The following is a 19,999-nucleotide window of genomic DNA, read 5'->3' on the forward strand; positions in this document are numbered from 1 at the left end:
GTCTCCTGAGTTTGCACGCTCTCGTTGACAGAAAAGACACATTCAGGAGAAACAGAGCACCGAACATGTTGATCAGGATCTTTGTGGCCTGATTGGATTTGGCTTTCCTGTTGAAAGAGAAAACTGCTTTTGTAACTTTATCTGTTGCAATAAACACTATAATATTTATGTTATGCTTTAGTAGACTCTACCGCAGCAGGAAATGCATGAACAGAGCGATGGCCAGAAAAAACACAGAGATCCCACAGCCAATAGAAGAGATGAGGGTCAGTGACTCCAGATACGGCGCTACATCGTTTGCATCTGTGACCGGAGACTGAGAAAACAGACATGAGAATCAGATCAGCCGGAATATATTTTTAAAAATATTCTTTATTGTGTAGGAACTACATTTTTGAAGCACATACAGTATTTGTTTCTAGTGTCATATTTAATACGTTCATATATCAACATCATGTAAAGAATAATTGACGACGGGTCAGTTGCACATATAAACAAAACATTATCATTATTGCAAACAGTATGTGCCATATTCATGTTACAGGAAGTGCGCTACATGCATAAGTTTTTATATCCAAATCAGACCAATCAGGCCTTTACTATATTCGTCCCCACTTCTCCTGTAGGTGCTGATAAGTGAACCCATAGCTGAAAATAAATATGCTGGAAGATAAGATAGAAAGATGACAACAGCCAAAAACCTACCTGTTTATTTTAATATGATCATTTGTTTATCAAGGCGGCATTTATTAAATGAAAAATGTTAAATTGTTAAATATTTATTAAAATTTTAAATAACTGCTTTCTTATTGTATGTAGTTTCAAATAAATTATTACTGCAGTCATTATTGCTTTTATTACTGTTACCATTACCATTAATAAAGTAATATTAATAATAGTAATAATAATTATTATTATTAACATTAGAGTAATTTCTGAAGGATCAAGTGACTGAACTCTGAGTCTGAGTCTGAAAATTCCATTAAAATGACTGGAATAAATTATTAAATTAAATAAACTACATTTGAGCAGTTATTTTACAGTGCAATAACATTTCACTATTTTACAATTTGTACTGTATTTTTGATTAAATAAATGCAGCTTTGGTGAGCAGGAGAAGCTTATTTAAATCATTTAAAAATCACACTGACCCCCAAACTTTTGACTGGTAGTGTGTATCGTAAGAAATATTGTTAACAGTCAATAACAATATTGCATATTGCATACTTTCCCAGTATTGTGCAGCCTTAGAAAATAATGCTCATCTGAGGTGGTGATGGAAAGCTGTGTTGCTGTTACACTTTAGCTGTGCTTTATTTTCTAATAAATAACAAACCAGAGGATTTTATTGTGATTTTCCTCAGGTCTCCACACCTAAATATAATGTTCAGATGTTGTATTTGAGATTTGTCAGATTATTGTGTGTAGAAATGAAAATTATTATATGCATTTGTTGATATGGCAAAAACGTCTTTTTCACCAAGATGGTCCATACAAATTCCGAAGGCAGATACTGATTAGATCAGGGACTGATTAATGTGTGGACTTTGGGGTTCTGCGATGTGGTGGCATGTTGATTGGTCAGTTTGTATGTCTCAGTATTTGGGCTTTATTCACATGGTCAAAAAAGAAACAAAATATGTGGTAAAACTTTGCTCTGGCTCTACTGCTATCAGGCTGTCTTCGGGCCAACTCTCTTTTGGCATGGTGTACGACAGTAAGTTGACGACGTAATTTTCGCTAGAGGAAATGTCTACAGTAAAGCTGTACGGGTCGTTATCATATGAGAAGCACATCTTACAACACAGATGCTTTATTCACATAAATACTGTATAAATGTTCATTACTAACCTTTCTATGAACAGGATTTGGTTATAACAATGATAGTGTGAAATAGCCTACTGTAACATCTGTAATTACTTAAAATAAATAAATAAATGCAGCATATATGAACACATACAGCCCCTTACAGTCTCTGATGTGTTACCAATTACAGAAAAACTACACGCAACAGACATTTAGTCCTTATTTAGGTTCAAAAACAACACGAAATATAGCCCACAGTCAGAGCAAACCTCTTGTGTCTTTAGTGTTCAGCAGCACATGTAGCCTCTGTTAGAGAGTCATTCCATCATTCAGAGTTCATAATAGTCCAAAAGGTATACTATAAAAGGTATAATAGTTAAACATGGCAGTTTGATGATGTTTTAGGTTGCAGACGCATCATTTGCTGCTGTTTTTTCCTGCTTCTCCTTTGTTTTTTCGCACTTCACTCTCGCGTTGTCTCTTTCTGAAAGGATCGGATATAAAAGGGCTTCAATGATCACAAGCAACGTTATTAATATGAGCTCAAGAAGTTCATTATCTCAAATATAGACGAGATTGCGAGCTCTCTGGACAAAGTGAAACCGTTCTCACTTTTAGACGGCCTCTTAAAACAACAACAGGACACGGCAGATTTTGTTCTTCTTGGCTTTGTGGCTGTACCTCAAGACGACGACAAGGTTGCTTGAGCTCGGGTCCTTCATGGGTCATTATTATATGTATATATTATTACGCTGTAATCTCTCACTGTGTATTTAAAACATGGCGGTTTCTTTGTTTTCATTCTGGCTTGACCACGAGCGAATGACGTATCTCTGTAAACCAATAGCGTTCAGCTGTACATCTAGCTCCGCCTTTTGGGACCCTTGGTACCTTTGCAAAGGGTGCTGAAAAGTGGTATAACGTTACGGTTCGGTTAGGTACACCTTTTCTTTCTCTCTCTCTCTCTCTCTCCTCTCTCTCTCTCTCTCTCTCTCTCTCTCAGGTAACTTTATTTTACATTTAAGCTGGGTACAATTATTATCACGTTTTTATCATTTCATATTTTATCATTTTATACAGTTATTTGTAACTAATTCAGTTGTACCCAAACAATATTGTTATTAAATCATTTAATTTTCAGGTATTCAGTGAATTACTTTGATTTAACATCAACACTTAACTGTTCCATATTGCAATACAAAACAATCACATAATATCAGCGCTCTCCACATTTAGCTATTAATAATGCCCTTAATTATGCTTTTGGTATAAGATTGCAGAAGGATGGTTTGACTAGAATGTACATTTTTCACCATTGTACTAATAACCATTTAGTCAATTTGGCAAAATTACAGTTCAAGCTGCTGTAGTTAAAAACCCATTCTTAATGTGCTCAAACTGCTCCTGTGTCTATATAACTGAAATCATTCATTGTAGTGATATGGAGTTGTAATGTGCTCAAAAACAAGCCAGAACTATTATACAGGGTGTCCGCGGGGTTGTAAAACGTAGTAAATGAAATTAGCCAAAATTAGAGGGCATTAAAAAGTAATAAAGGTCATCTGAAGAGGTAATAAATTTTTAAGAGCCCATTTTTAGCTGAATTTTTAAATTTGTATTAAGTGCTGGCCTTTATTCTAAAATTTTTGCGTGGATTTATTTATGTTGAGAGTAAGGACCTGAGTGATATCATGAGAGGTGGTGTTCGCGTGCACGCTAAAACAAACTGGGTACCCGGCTGGCTTGCTGCGACGTGAGCTCGCTTTTGTTCATTAATTTAATTAAAACATGGAGAAATGCAAGTTTTCGGACCTCTGGCTGGAGGAACTCAAGATTTAAAGACTGGCTTAGGCCTGCAGTTGGCAACAGCCGCGAGGCTTATTGCAACATCTGCAAGAAGACGATTATATTGGCATGCATATAAAACAATAGTGCAAAATGTGCAATGCTTCATTTTTGTTTGATGCAAACCATAAATTTATTTTTCAAAAAGTATAACTCACATGTGATAACTCACATTCAAGCACATTCAAGGCAGCATGATCATGAGAAATGTAATTTATTGTTAGTATTATTATCATCATCGTCATCAATAATATTCTATAATTATTAGACATTCATTTTGGAATTATTGCACAAATATCAATAAGTCATCACAGCATTAGTTAGATATTTGTTTCTGGTGTTTGTTAGTCCTCCTGATTGATGTTGTTTTCAAATACAATAAGTTCCTTAATATACTATTTCCAGTGGTGCTCCTACATTTTCTCTGGTGCTCCTAAATTCTTTTTGGTGTTCCTAAATATTTGAAGTTGGGAGCAACCGGTGCTACCAAGTAAAAAGTAAATTTCGAGCCCTGACACACAGAATCAATCGGCACAATTTGGTTTGTAAAGTTGCGGTCTGTCTGAAAACTGCTCCAATTGGTCCACCCTTTTTATATTGCTAAATTGAAAAAAAAAAAGGACTGTGTTTATATCACCCAATATGATGGTCTATACACTATACCTACACATATGTCTGTCCAAACAGCTTGAAAAGTAGATTTTCACCATAGGTGCCCTTTAAGAAGTTCTGTATATACCCTGTTATAGCTCTGCGTTTACATGAAATAATGGCACACCGTAGAATGATCATCAGCCAATCAGAATCAAGCATTCAACAGCCCTGTAATGTAAGAAAGTTTCATCTCTTCTCACCATCAGGACAGCAAAGAACGTCAGATGTGAACATGAACACTTAATAGTGTTACTGTTGATTTTTTCTGTCTCGCAGCCAAATGTTGTCCACTCAGGATTTCCTTCAAAAGAAAAGATAACCACAGACGTTGATGCTCATTAGCTGCATTTCCATTCCCTGTTGGGCCAAAGCGAACTAGGGCTTTTATCGAGCCAGACCAATCACCATTCACAGTTTTTTATATTTTAACACGTCATATAAAACATAAACACTGTTTAAGGGGACATAGAACACATTTTTATGTGCAGTTTTTCCCAATTACAAAGCAGTACAGGACTGGATGACAGAAAGGAACTAAAAGGTTGTTTCTGATGGTTTCACTCTCCAAAAATGCTCTGTTTGCATGATTTGATTAATATCATCGTATCCAAATACTTTATCAGTATATTTCTGAACTCCTCCGGTGTTTATTGTTTTAGTAAATATCTAAAAAGCTGTTGTTTGTTTATATTGGTTTATTTATTTAATTGTTTTTATTATATCCAATATTTGTAATTCTTAAATTTAGGCGCGACAGTGGAAACGCCGCTACTGAGATAACTAGCTATGTTGATGGAAACTCATCAAAAGAGCCATGAATGAATTTACCCTTTCCATCCCAGGAACCTGCAGTATGGGATTCCAACCTGTAAGAACACATTTGAGTTAATTTTGTTGGTCTAGTCATAATTTTGTTGGTTCTGGTATTTTGTAAATTCTGTCACAAGTGTTCCTTACCAGATTCTCTGTTTTAATGATCATTTCAATATTGTTGGTGAGGTTAGCGATATCGGCTTCCATTGTTATGCCATAAGTCTCATTGTTTAAAACAGTGTAATCTTAGTTTCATTCTAATTTCAAAGTCATACGAAACAGAGCAATCAGTTATTATATATGAACTATTAGCATAGCCAGAATAAAGAGTCTGGTGTGTCACATTTATTGTTAGATATTATAAGGAAAAATATATAACAATAAAATACATAACATTAACAATATTAATATTAATATTAATAAATGTTTAGTGTTAAATAACATTAAATGCATTCAATATAACTGAAAATCAGTTAAAAATCTGGCTTGGATAACACCAAATTAATATTTTACTTTTGTAATTTCAAAATCATGAAAATTATTGACATTTTCAAACTTTCTCGTTGTTTCTTTTAACTTTTTAAACTTTTTTTTCTGACAATGTTGTACAAATGCCATTAATAACTATTATAACGTCATCATTTTATTTGTTTATTTAATATATTTATTTATTTTAAACTGATAATTAAAGCATTTTCTTGCTTACAAAAGTTAAAATGTCGATAACTTTCCATAAACCCATAAAATACTGTATCTCTAGGGTTTAATTTTGCCTGAGCAAATAATAGCACAGCCTAAATAACATTCTTCAAATTCATTCATGCACACACTAGGGTCTATGCTTAATTTATAACATTGCAAACTTGGCAGCCCAATTATCTTTAAAAACCAATGTGCAACAAATTCACCCATTTCAAATGTTATCACTTAATTGAATGGGCTTTATCAGTGATTATAAGCTGATAAATATAGGGCAGTAGGGACCTTCTGCACCTACTGGTAGGCTCAGAAGGCTGTTATCATGCATCCACATGGTTAATTAGCTTTACTAATAGAGAAGACTCTAAATCCAGATCTGTTTTTACATTACTGTGACAGTTGGGTTTAGGCTTGGTTTAGGGGTAGACGATAATAAAATACAAGTAATGGGAAATATAATAAATAATATAAATAAATCTCAAAAAATTCTGGCTGCAGCCGTATGTGATCTATAGCTGATTAACCATGTAAATGGATGATAACAGCCTTCTCAGCCTACTAGTTGTCACAAAAACTGCCTTCTTTCATCTGAGAAATATTGCTAAGTTACGAAGTATGCTATCCATCTCAGATGCAGAAAAGCTAGTCCATGCTTTTATGACTTCTAGGCTGGACTACTGTAATGCTCTGTTTGCTGGCTGCCCAGCATCCTCTATTAACAAACTTCAATTAGTACAAAATGCAGCTGCCAGAGTTCTAACCAGCTCTAGAAAATTTGATCACATCACCCCAATTTTATCCTCCTTACACTGGCTGCCTGTTAAGTTTCGTATTGAATTTAAAATATTGCTTCTTACCTATAAAGCTTTAAATAATCTAGCTCCTGTTTATCTAACCAATCTTCTGTCTCGCTACAATCCAACTCGCTCTTTAAGATCTCAAAACTCAGGGCTTCTGGTAGTACCTAGAATAGCAAAGTCGAGTAAAGGAGGTCGAGCCTTCTCATTTATAGCTCCTAAACTCTGGAATAGCCTTCCTGATAACATCCGAGGCTCAGACACACTCTCCCAATTCAAAACTAGATTAAAGACCTATCTGTTCAGTAAAGCATACACTTAGTGCACCACTTAGCGGGTTTCCACACAGGTTCTGCATCTTGTTTATATACACTGTGAACAGCAGCTACGCTAATTATTTTCTGTATTCTCCATTTCCACCTGGGGATACTCTTCCTGAGGCCCTCAGACTATGCAGACTCACTAATTCGATCCAAGACCTACGAAGAGATGATCCCAAGGTTTCCATATCCTGGACCTGGCCGAATCCTAAGCAGCTACTGTGATGGTCATGGAAGAGTGGAGAACATGAGACTGATTCCTGTGACGCTCCAGAGACAGACGAGTCTTCGCTGAGGCCAGCTTCCAGCCTCCGCCACTGAGACTGCAGCTCTGCACAAGACGTTTGGCCAGCGGAGAAATTAAAATGGTCGTGCCCAACTGAGCCTGGTTTCTCTCAAGGTTTTTTTTCTTCACTTCCGCCATTAGTGAAGTTTTTTTCCCTCTCCGCTGTCGCCACTGGCTTGCATGGTTCATGATCTATAGAGTTGCGCATCGTTGGATTTGCTCTTCAGTGTTTGGACTCTCAGTAGTGATTATTAAACCACACTGAACTGAGCTAAACTGAACTGAACTTAAACACTACAAACTGAACTACACTGTTCCTATTTACTGTGACCTTTTATGTGAAGCTGCTTTGACACAATCTACATTGTAAAAGCTCTATACAAATAAAGGGGAATTGAATTGAATTTAGTTGAACTAGTTGTTATGCGTATCAGCGATCTAGCGACTGCAGATCACTAACAGACTACAAATCCGCCATTTACAGTATTGGCTACAAGATCCAGTCATGCACCACACACACACACACACACAACGGTTCCTGATCATGACTAATTGCATACACACAGCCAGAGAATTGTCATAGACTGATTACATGGACTATAAAAACAGCACAAACACACATTGTGAACATTACAACGCGTTTCCCTTGCCTAGTCTTGCTGTGTACCGATCTTTGCTTTGTTTTGTTTGTTTATTTCTGTATGCTGCCTGCCCTACTGGCCCATATCTATCAGGTGATAGCTACTGATAACACCCATTCAATAGAGTGATAAAATTCCAATAGGCTGACAAATGTATTCAGACTGCTGCTGCAGAGCAGAATGTCATGACATTTACACCAGTAAAAGTGCATTTCATAGTGATTTTAAAGTGAAAGCAAGTCATTCAAAAGGGTTATTTTATGTAAAGTGTAGGCTACCATGTTATTTTACACCTGAACAAATATATTTTGTTTACTCTTATAAAATTTGGCATAGTCTAATAAAAAACACAGTGTGTCAAAATGAAAAAAAAATTTTTAAATTAAATTAAAATCTTGACTACACTGTAAAAAAAAAAAGCTGGGGTGCTGGAAAAAAGTAAAATAACAGAAATAAAATTACAGAGGTTTCCTTAAATTTAAATTTCTGGTAAATTTCTGTAATTTAATATCCCTTATTTTACGGTAAATTTCTGTAATTTAACAGCCATTATTTTACGTTTTTTGGTACCCCAGCTGCCAGAAATAAACCATGAAATTACGGATTTTTTTACAGTGTACAAATTTCAATTTAATCTGACTGAATGGGGTGTAATCAACAATCATGTTTTAAATATTAAAGACTAGGTTATAGTGTAAAAAAATATTCTTTATCAAGGCTATTTTGGGTGGCACACCATTGGCTACACCACTAAACACCCTTCTGAAAACAGCTTACGAATAAATATTTGCTCAAAACTTATATATTTAAATAATCTCAATTAATTCATAAAGTGACAGCTAAACAAATAAGTAAAACAAGCAAAAGCAGAATACAGTACCTCATTCCCCATATTTTTAAACTGTAAAATTCCAACAAATGTACTTCCATTGTTTTCCAGACGTGCATTATCAAAAGCCTCACTGGGAATCATTATAGACCAGGGAAAGTCTGTGCTCATGTTACTTAGACAGTCAACAATCTGTAAAGATTTGGCATGAATGAGGAATCATACCCCATATGAATGTGTTTTAATACCTTTAGTGCTTCTCAGGCCTTACTTTCATCAATTTCTGATCTGAAGAGAAGCAGGAATCTGTAGTCTCACTGTTCTCATCTTGTATTTGGATAACACCGATAGCATCACCCATGAAAATTCCCACACTGGTTTTATTATTTTTTTTCATCCATTCCACCTGTGACGTCAGATTGTCTAAGGTTGCTCTGCAAAATTGATTTAATCAATTAATATTCCATGATTATTGATTTTTTTTATTTGCTTGTTTATTTTACAGGGACAATACACTTGACATTGTTATACAAAGATAACCGATGTTGCTTACATAGGGCATATAGCATAAAGCTAATTTGCAGCCCTCGTCCCTGGTTAAGCTTTACATTAAAAAGTAAACAAAACTATCAAGAATAAAACACAATGCAACAAACATGTACAATATATACAGAGCCACAAACAGAAAATGCAAGTCAATCTGCATAAAGAGAAATGTAAACAAACTTATGTACCAACTCACAGACTACTTTAGGAGCAAGACAATGTATACACTTAAACATGGTTTTTAAAAACAAAAACTTAAAAAAACAATAAAACTTAACAAATTATGTTTTTTAAGAATTTGACAATGGTGCCATTTTATTGGTTTCTGATCTATTACCTTTAAATTTTGTTTGTAAAGAGACATTACAGGCTTAAGAACTGACTGAGTTGCTTGATTTAATTGAATTGTAAAACTCACTGCTACTTGCACACTTACGATGCATGTGAAGGTTCCACTTGTCCATTCTTGTCAATTGGAGGTAAAGTTACATTTGATTCAGGTGGTTTCGCACAGGCAGTTTTATTACTACAATCAACGGTTGGTTTATTGCCACAGTCCACACACTTCCATTTTTTATCACGGTCATCTCTAAAACTCAAATTGTATCTGCTTTGTTTTTCTGTTTGCAGAAATAAATGAGAGATGTTTTTTAAACATATTTGTGGAACTGTCTATTAGGGATTTTCATCACTTCAGACATTAATGGATAATAAATCATTGTAGAATCATTGCAGAAATTAAATCATTGTAAGCTAGGAGCTGGAGTGCACATAACAAAACTACTTTCTTGCATTTAACTTGCAATACAATTATGTACAATTACCTTGATTTTAAAGGGCATGGAGTTGATATACTGTAATGGTTAAATACCCTCCTGAAAGTTTAACAAGGCCCCTTTTGAATAGTTTAGAAATCGTAAGACTTACCACAGGAAGATTTTGCATATGGAGCTTTTGTACATAACTCTCGAGGATCAACAGATTTCCAACAATCTGGGGCTGTTTTTTAAAACACAATAAAATATAAGTCAATGCAGCAAAAGTACATCAGCTATGCAATAAATAATAATGTACAAACAGTGTTGAATACTCACTGTATGAATGTCAGTACACCACAATCCAGTTTTAGGTAATTTATTCCAAAAAACAAAAAGTAATATCATTGTTTTCCTTGAATGTTAATTTTGATTATGCATGCTTTTAAAAAAAAAAATAATAATAATAATTATCTACATTGTCATTCATTACTTTACCTTATACCTTGTAAATTGCATGTTCTGTAATTTAGGATGGCAGGTTTTACTTCTTTTGGTTATTGTGTTTAGAAGCAACATGCTGAAAGTCAGATTTATGAACAGCTTAAAATGATGAATAGAAGTCAGGTTGGGCTTGTAGGAGCCATATTTAATAGTTTATTGTTCTAGGTATATATATATATATATATATATATATATATATATATATATATATATATATATATATATATATATATATATATATATATATATATATATTGTGTTATACTTGCATGTTATATACTATTATATATATACATGGTTTTTATACACGGTTCTTGCTGATTTGCATGTCATATACTTTGAGTTACTTTTCTACTGCGCATGTGTAGTATGCTTCAGTTAGTTCCTACAGTTTGTGTGACACACGTGAGTTTTTAGTGCGATGTGCAGAAGTTGGAGAGCACAAGCTTTTGACCGTAGAAGTGAAATGTTGGAGTCATTGTTCATTAGGCTGGAACAAACAAGTTGTATGTGAGTGATTTTTGACAACATTGGCACGTGTGGATATCTGATGTGAAAATAAAATGAAGATACATTGAATTAGATGGACTCTCTTGTCGTGATCGAGTGTAAGAGCACTAATACGCGTCAAGACTTGTGAAATAAGCATAATGGTCACATGTACCTTACAGGGCTTATTGTGTACAGTCTCATATATTTAATATATATATATATATATATATATATATATATATATATATATATATATATTGTGTATAGTGTTGATCAAAAAAATGTACTAGCTAATGGCCACTTGCTAATGCAGACTTGAAAGGTTTGTCCTTTAACAAGACTGTAACATCTTATATCAGTTTCTGTGAAGACGTGTGCATTCCTACCAGGACTTAACTCACATACAACAATGACAAACCATGGTTCACTGTAAAACTCAGACAGCTACGTCAGGCCAAGGAGGTTGCTTACAGGAATGGGGATAGGGCCTTGTATAAGCAGGCCAAATACACACTGGAAAAGGAGATCAGAGTCGCAAAAAGGAACTATTCTGAGAAACTAAGGAGTCCGTTCTCTTCCAGCGACTCAGCATCTGTGTGGAAAAGTCTGAAAAACATCACAAACTACAAGACACCATCCCCCAGCACTGTAGACAATGAACGACTTGCAAACGACCTGAATGAGTTTTACTGCCGGTTTGAGAAAACCCCCCACCCACTCTGAACTGCTCTTCACGCCACCATTAACACCTCCACCACCCCCTGCCTCCCTCATACCTGCCCTACAGTTTAACGAAGAGGAGGTGCGCCAGGTCTTCCAGAAACAGAAGAGGAAAAAAGCACCAGGCCCAGATTTTATAACACCAGCCTGTTTAAAATCCTGTGCTGACCAACTGGCCCCCATCTTCACCCTGATCTTCAACAGATCACTGGAGCTGTGTGAAGTGCCCTCCTGCCTCAAACGCTCTACCATCATCCCCATCCCAAAGAAACCCAAACTTACAGGACTAAATGACTACAGACCGGTGGCGCTAACATCTGTGGTACAGAGCACTGCGCACCAGAACAGCCCGACACAGAAACAGTTTCTTCCCTCAGGCAATCCATCTCATGAACACTTGATGATAATAATTGTGGAGCCAACATCACTACTTGCTATACACTTTTATACACATATACACTTATTTAACAACACACTTTACATGCCAATTTGCACATAACAGCTGCACATATAACGTTGTATATAGTAATAAACACGTACATACACTTGTCAATCTGTATATTTGCACTCACTACTTACTTCTATTTTTTTTTTTTAAATATATTTATGATCTGTTTTTTGTCCTGTCTCTGTAATCCTGTTGTACTGTAGAAGCTCTGTCACCAAAACAAATTCCTCGTATGTGTGAACATACCTGGCAATAAAGCTCTTTCTGATTCTGATTCTGATTAAAGTCCATGTAGGCTGAAGTGAGTGTGGTGAAATGAGACTCACCCAGAGAAAACTTATCTCAATGAGCACCATATATAAATGCCATGATAGCAATCCAAAATCTTTGTCTGCAATGTAACACTACTGACTACTTGATCAGGTATATTATTAGAAAAGGTTCACTGAGATAAATATAGATAGGTTTGACTTAGCAGACCGATCTTAGTCAGTGAGGACAAGTGTCCCTGCAGATTTTAGCTCCAGCTAAACTCTGCAGAACACCATGCCTCCAGGACCAAGTTTGATGATCCCTCCTCTAGAGGACAGACAGAACCATGCAGTGAGCAGCATTGCACTGCACACAGCATTATTTCCTGGACAAGCTTATAAATATATTTCCCTTGGTCCATTTAAGTTTATGTTTAATAATAATAATATAATATAATAATAATATTGACCTTAAAATGGATAATAAAAAATTAAAAACTGCTTTTATTCTAGCCGAAATAAAACAAATAAGACTTTCTCCAGAAGCAAAAATATTATCAGACATACTGTGAAAATGTCCTGAATCTGTTCAACATCATTTGGGAAATATTTAAACAAGAAAAAAATCCAAAGGGGGGCTAAAAATTCTGACCTCAACTGTATGTCAGTTTTGAATTATCTTTATTTTTAACATAACATATTATTGCAAGTATTGCATTTCTGTTTACTCTAATATGTAAACAAAATGTAATGAATTGTGAAGGACTCATTTATTGTATCCTTTATAACACAGGTAAAGAATGATACATTTAGAGTCTGCATTTTGAAGGAGCATTTAAATTAAGAAAGACTTAGTTACACTGTAAATGCATATTTCAAGGAATGCAGCCTTGGAATTGAGGCGCAGCCTGTAATACTTTCTTTTAGTCCTCCTCCTACATCTGTGTTTATCTCATCAGTTTGCTTTTACAAAATGCTGCAGTTAACTGTCCAGTTGCATAAGTTTGCACTGACTTAACTGTACAAAAACTGAATTTTGAAACACTATAAATGGAAAAAAAAAATCTCACCATTTGATGTCACTTTACATGTGCTCAAGATATCGTTTAGGCAAGTCAATATGTAATCTGATTTGGATTCTGCAGAAAAATATAAATTAATACAACACTTATAAAAATAATTTCTGCAATTTATTCTAAAATTTAAAACATTTAACATTAAAACATTTTAGTTGTATAATCAACTGCTGTGTGTGTGTGTGTGTGTGTGTGTGTGTGTGTGTGTGTGTGTGTGTGTGTGTGTGTGTGTGCGCGTGCGTGTGTGTGTGCGTGTGCGTGTGTGCGTGTGTGCGTGTGTGCGTCTGTGAGTTTGCGTGATGTATTTTTCCAGAAAAAAGCATTCTGCATTACTGCTGTGTCTACTGTGGAATGAGACACACCTGAATTTGGACTTAGTACACATGGACATGAAGCTGGGAAAAGACGCACATTTATATCTTCAGCTATCTCATTCATTCCAATTTTATATTTGTTGTTGTCATCTTGTGATAGGTTGAAACTGAATGTTTTGGAAAAACAATTTTGATTTGTTACAGTAGGACAAGAAGATATTTAGTGTGATATTCTTGTTTGGTATGTTTTTCAGATTGACAGCTGGAAGAAAAAAAAGCTCAATAAGTTTTCAGTTATAACTATAGCTTTTACACAATAAATATGTAGTAAATGAACAGTCATTTCATATCTACCTAGACTTGTTGAGTTCCACAAACACTGACTTGTCAAATTAACTTGGATTTTGTCTGGGACAGTGTTACGGGTGACTACATAAAGACACAGCAATAAGATATATTATAATATATGACATTACATAGAAATCTGTAGTTGTAAGATTGTAATTTTTTGAATAATATTTTTCCTTCACATTTTTATGCATTTATTTATGTTCATAAACATTAGTTTCAGTATGAATCGTACTTATCCGTCCAGTGAGACAGCAGAGGATCATCATGATCAGCCGCAGCACATTCAGCTTCTGTCCAGACATAATTCCCACAGACCTGACAGAGACACACGTGTTTAATGTTGTTTTCTACAGGCTCTGAACACAAATCCTACATCAGTTTCTCATTACATTCTCCAGATGAAAATCCACAGACGAGAGAAGAGAGACTTTCATCCGTTCACCTCTGACGCTTCAGGATTATGATGTTAATGACAGAAAGTTCTCTGGCAAACATGCAAATCGGGGATTGTTTTGCTTCTAACTGTGAATGTCAGTGTTCATTTACATTCAGCTCTGGGTCATTATGTCTTTTCTTTCTGACTAAATAGCAAACACAGTTGAAGACAAAATTATTATTATGTTTAATGTCGTATTTCTGTATGTACATTTTTCTTCTTGAGAGAGTCTTGTTTCTTTTAGTTTGGCTGGAATAAAAGCAGTTTTTACATTTATTTTTAGATGATTTTTTACATAATTTTTTTAGGTCAGTATTAGCCCCCTTCATTTTTTTTCTTAGATTGTCTCCAGAACAAACCACTGTTATACAATGACTTGCCTAATTACCCTAGTGTTTTTCCTAATTAACCTAGTTAAGCCTTTAAATGGCACTTTCTTAAATCTGAATGCTAGTATCTTAAAAAATCTAATCACTTTTTATTGTCACATCACCAGCAGCACATATTTAGGTGCATGATCTAAACAGTGCAAAATGTAATGATACACTTTAAAGACAATACACATTTAATAGTTAGTTCATGACAAAAAAATGAGATTTTTATTAGCAGAAATCTTTTTCATTTTCACGATGTATTTTCATCTTCAAATTTGTACCACATCCATCTTCGTGAATTTTGCTAAGCTGCTGTATCAGATAATGATGCAAATTTCTGAACCCACATGCGTGTTAACATCAGTAACATCCTGAATTTGTTTTTAAATGAGGTACAATGGTGTTTGTGTCACTCAAGCACGCACATGAAGAATTATAACATCAGCAAATTCAGTCCTCAAACAATAATAACACACACACTGCTGTTAATAATGTTCTCAAAATGTTCTGACAAGGTTCTCTCAAAGTTATGAATAAATGTTTTCCGAGTAGCATCAATAGATAATAATGCTCTCTAAACATTGACACAATAACATGTATAGATTGTTCATGTGGCTCTATAGTTGGATTTTCAGCTAACATTTAAAAAACGAAATGTTTCTGTTGTTTTAGAGAACATGCAAATGTAACTCTCCCACTGAATGATCAAATAGAACGTTTCCTGAACATCTGCATAAAAAACAAATAAATACAAATTTAATTAACAAATAACAACATTTAGAACATTAAAGGCAACAGCAAACAAAAAAAACAGCAGTTTTTTTTTTGTGTCCAAATGATTACACTGGCTTTTCCCAAAAGATAATAAGACAAAGTACAAGAGGCATTATTGTGGTAAATAATATTCTCAGCTTCTATTTACCATTGAATAAAAAGTGGCAAGTCCAAAATCATTCATATCCTTTGTATACTGTCATAGTTTATAGGGAAACCCAAAGTTCTACACCATTACAAGACGTCCAAGCTGTTCTAAAGCACCCTGATTACCCAGATTTATTGGGAAGAGCTGTGTTAATCAACTCAACAGATGAAAAACAGAAGCTCTCTGCGGTTGGTTTGAGAACAGTCATGGCTAAGACAAAGAAGCTCAGTGAGGTCCAGTTGAAGCAAAGATTGAATTTTTTTGGCCCCAATGATGTATTTTGGGGGGTGTTTTTCATCTGGTGGACCAGGGAACCAAATCACAGTAAATGGCTCCATGAAAAATGAGAAATAGATGAAAATTCTCAACATCAGACAGTCTGCAGAGAAACTTGGGCGTGGACACCAGTGGGCATTTCAGCATAACAATGACCCATAACACACAGCAAAAGCAGTGAAGAAATGGTTAGCAGACAAAACATTAACGTTTTGCAGTGGTCTAGCCAGCGTCCTGACTTAAACCCAATTAAGAATCTGTAGAGGAGCTCAAGATCAGGGTGATGACACTGAACTATAAAATGTCCTGGATTGCATCTCAGAAATCTGATCACCATACCTTAAATTAGGTACGAATCAGTCCAACTATATTTAATTATGCCATAGTTTCACCAGAGGTAGAGTTGGACCATTCTGAGTCATCTGAGAAATGACCAGCAACATTATTGTGAATGTGATAGTAATACAGGAAGAGGAAAAACCCTGGAAAAAAGATGAGAAAATAATTACTTAGCATAATTAACTTTCACTTTAGAGATTCTGCTGCAATTAAATTATGACAAAATAATCTTTGAGCCAAACACTTTATCACGATAATCACCAATTGAGTTATCTTTAGAATATAATACATCTTATATAATCTAAATATAATAAGTGAATTCACACTACATGGATTTATATTAACACTCTAAATAAGACTATGAGCATAGATTAAGAATATGTGCGTTATAAGTACTAATAAACAGCTGATATCTTAATAATAGACAGATAATAAACCACTAGTTAATAGTGAGAATATGTACTTAAACTGAAGTGTTACCAAATTTTTTTATAAACAATAACAAGCATGCATTAATTAATTTAAATAATTAGCCAAAAATCTGCATGAACAATAGAAGCCTTCAGTTTCTCACCTTGACAGGAGTTAAGCACAGAGAAGATGTAATATGAGGGAATGAGCATCAGTCCATAACTGAAGAAGGCAACAGCCCACGTCAGACCGAACAGAAGAAACAAACTCAACACCATCATCAGCTGCTTTCTGAATGTCAGTCTCTTGCCCTCAGTTGCTCTTATGTCTCTAGACTGGAAAATCTTAGTGAGGATGATGATGAAGATGACTATTGTGAAGATGAAAACTAGGCTGTAGAAGCCGATGTTCACTATGTAGTGAATGTAGGGATCTGTAATCCAGCACCTGCAGTTATTAGAGAAGACACAATGTTGATAACTTTATTAGTTTATGAGTTCACACTGCATGATTTTCAATGTTGTCAGATCACAGTTGTTTTCACCAGTGTAATGTATTACAAGTAATGTGAGTTACATAATAATATGACTTCAATTCAAATCCAACTCGCTCTTTAAGGTCTCAAAACTTAGGGCTTCTGGTAGTACCTAGAATAGCAAAGTCGAGTAAAGGAGGTCGAGCCTTCTCATTTATAGCTCCTAAACTCTGGAATAGCCTTCCTGATAACGTCCGAGGCTCAGACACACTCTCCCAATTCAAAACTAGATTAAAGACCTATCTGTTCAGTAAAGCATACACTTAGTGCACCACTTAGCGGGTTTCCACACAGGTTCTGCATCTTGTTGATATACACTGTGAACATCAGCTACGCTAATTATTTTCTTTATTCTCCATTTCCACCTGGGGATACTCTTCCCGAGGCCCTCAGACTATGCAGAGTCACTGATTCGATCCAAGAACAACGACGAGATGATCCCAAGGTTTCCATATCCTGGACCAGGCCGTATCCTGAGCAGCTACTGTGATGGTCATGGAAGAGTGGAGAACATGAGACTGATTCCTGTGACGCTCCAGAGACAGACGAGTCTTCGCTGAGGCCAGCTTCCAGCCTCCACCACTGAGACTGCAGCTCTGCACAAGACGATTGGCCAACGGAGAAATTAAAATGGTAGTGCGCAACTGAGCCTGGTTTCTCTCAAGGTTTTTTTCTTCACTTCCGCCATTAGTGAAGTTTTTTTCCCTCTCCGCTGTCGCCACTGGCTTGCATGGTTCAGGATCTGTAGAGCTGCGCATCGTTGGATTTGCTCTTCAGTATTTGGACTCTCAGTAGTGATTATTAAACCACACTGAACTGAGCTCAACTGAACTGAACTTAAACACTACAAACTGAACTACACTGTTCCTATTTACTGTGACCTTTTATGTGAAGCTGCTTTGACACAATCTACATTGTATAAGCGCTATACAAATAAAGGGGAATTGAATTGAATTGTATTGAATTGAATTGAATTGAACTTTTATTGTCACATCATCAGCAGCCCGTGTGTTATGATGAGTGAAAAGCTTAAGTGCTGGCTCTAGTGTCAGGATTCTGCCACTTCGGTCTTGTCAGTTCTTGTTTTGGTGGCAGAGTCCAGACACTAGTCCTGTCCTGTTTTGCATGTTGTGCTCAGCTCGGTTTTTCTCCGGTCGTGCACTCTTGTTCTGTTCTTGTCTGGCTTCGTTTTTTGTATGAGCACCATCTTGGTCACACTCTGGCCATGTGCGCTCCTGCTTGACGTGGGCGCGTGAGGTCTGGGCGTGTTCTAGATGCAGGCACTCGCCCTGGTGTTTGTGTTTGTTCTGTCTGTAGCTTGCTGTTTCATTCTCAGGGCCTCAGTCTAGTAGGTTTCGGTTTCGATTGGCGCTGGGATGAATCATGCACATCGCATGTGTGAGTGCACGATGACTGTTTTTATTTATCGTGTGCTTATGTCAAACTTCTGTTGGTGCTGTGTTTAACATGTGGTTCATGTTTACATGCGCCGTGTGCTTTAATGTTGTGTTTCTCGTGAACACGCAGTTAATGAGTTCTCTCATTGGCTAGGTGTTCTAGTCCCGTTTTACGTGAGCACATGGCTTGCATTGTTTCATTGTGTCATGTGCACTCCCGTCTATTGCCCTCCTTGTTAACCTATTTTTCGTTTATTTAGTTCACCTGTTTGTTAATGCCTTCTCTTTATAATCTCCTCTTGTCTGCTGTTCTGTGCCAGTCCATCAGTGGCGTATTTAGGCATGGGCAGTATGGACGATCGCCCAGGGCGGCATCTTGCTGGGGCGGCATGGGGAGATGGTGCAAAAAAAAGTGCCCCAGTAAAAGCTTTACGATAAGATTTACTTCATGCAAGTGTATTAGTGTAGAGTGGTTATCCCAGAATAAAGATGTTAGGGCTATTCACATTTGGTGTCTTTTGCACGCGCAAGTTTGTTATTCTTTATGTGCAAGGGTGCAACCGAAACAACGCTGGTGAAAACAAATTGACGCATGTGTGCGGAAACCCAGTCCTGCGTGCCTCACATGCGCTGGTCCTGATCCTGGTTGTTTACTTTACATGCACGCTGATATGTGTCGACATGCAAGTCTGCAAAACTAAAGTTTATATCATATGATGATGATACTTTGACTAAGCATGGCTTCATAAGACTTCATAACATTAATTCTTGACCATGAGTCGGGTCTAAGACAACAGATAATTCTATTAAACATATTTTTTGTATTCTATAGAACTGTCATAATTAATATTCATGCAAATATCTTAGAATTTACTCCAGTTGTGTCTTTACATAGTTTTTCAGATACATTTAGGATTGATTTGTTATTTATTTAGAATAATTGTTGTATAATAATAATAATAATAATAATATAATAATAATAATATAACAATAATAATAATAATAATAATAATAATAATAATAATAATAATAATAATAATTATTATTATAATAATAATAATAATAATAATAATAATAATAATAATAATAACAATAATAGCAATAATAGCAATAATAATAATAATAATAATAATAACAATAATAATAATAATAATAATAATAA

At 35.5% G+C, this 19,999-nt stretch overlaps 2 long non-coding RNA genes across 4 annotated transcripts in view; both read right to left on the reverse strand.

Moving 5' to 3' along the window:
- Window positions 1–24: 24 nt before the first annotated feature.
- On the reverse strand, window positions 25–5,385 carry LOC130244304 (uncharacterized). The gene is made up of 5 exons (XR_008839221.1): window positions 5,263–5,385; window positions 5,134–5,171; window positions 4,506–4,606; window positions 192–316; window positions 25–107 (listed from the first exon to the last, which is right to left on the reverse strand). It is a non-coding gene; the product is annotated as an uncharacterized LOC130244304 (long non-coding RNA).
- Window positions 5,386–8,747: 3,362 nt separating this feature from the next.
- Window positions 8,748–19,999, reverse strand: part of LOC130244303 (uncharacterized) — a 17,629-nt gene continuing 6,377 nt past the window's right edge. Inside the window, exons 1-9 of one of the 3 annotated variants that reach the window (XR_008839218.1) lie at window positions 14,537–14,604; window positions 14,380–14,462; window positions 14,151–14,225; window positions 13,845–14,058; window positions 13,477–13,545; window positions 10,164–10,229; window positions 9,673–9,856; window positions 8,962–9,124; window positions 8,748–8,882 (exon numbers count right to left, since the gene is read on the reverse strand). This is a non-coding gene — a long non-coding RNA (uncharacterized LOC130244303). Of the gene's footprint in view, window positions 8,883–8,961; window positions 9,125–9,672; window positions 9,857–10,163; window positions 10,236–13,476; window positions 13,546–13,844; window positions 14,059–14,150; window positions 14,226–14,379; window positions 14,463–14,536; window positions 14,605–19,999 lie in introns of those variants that run through there. The other 2 variants (XR_008839219.1, XR_008839220.1) reach the window with 2 other exon arrangements.

The sequence above is a fragment of the Danio aesculapii genome, chromosome 17 (assembly GCF_903798145.1).
Source record: "Danio aesculapii chromosome 17, fDanAes4.1, whole genome shotgun sequence".
In the NCBI taxonomy this organism is placed as follows: Eukaryota; Metazoa; Chordata; class Actinopteri; order Cypriniformes; family Danionidae; genus Danio; species Danio aesculapii.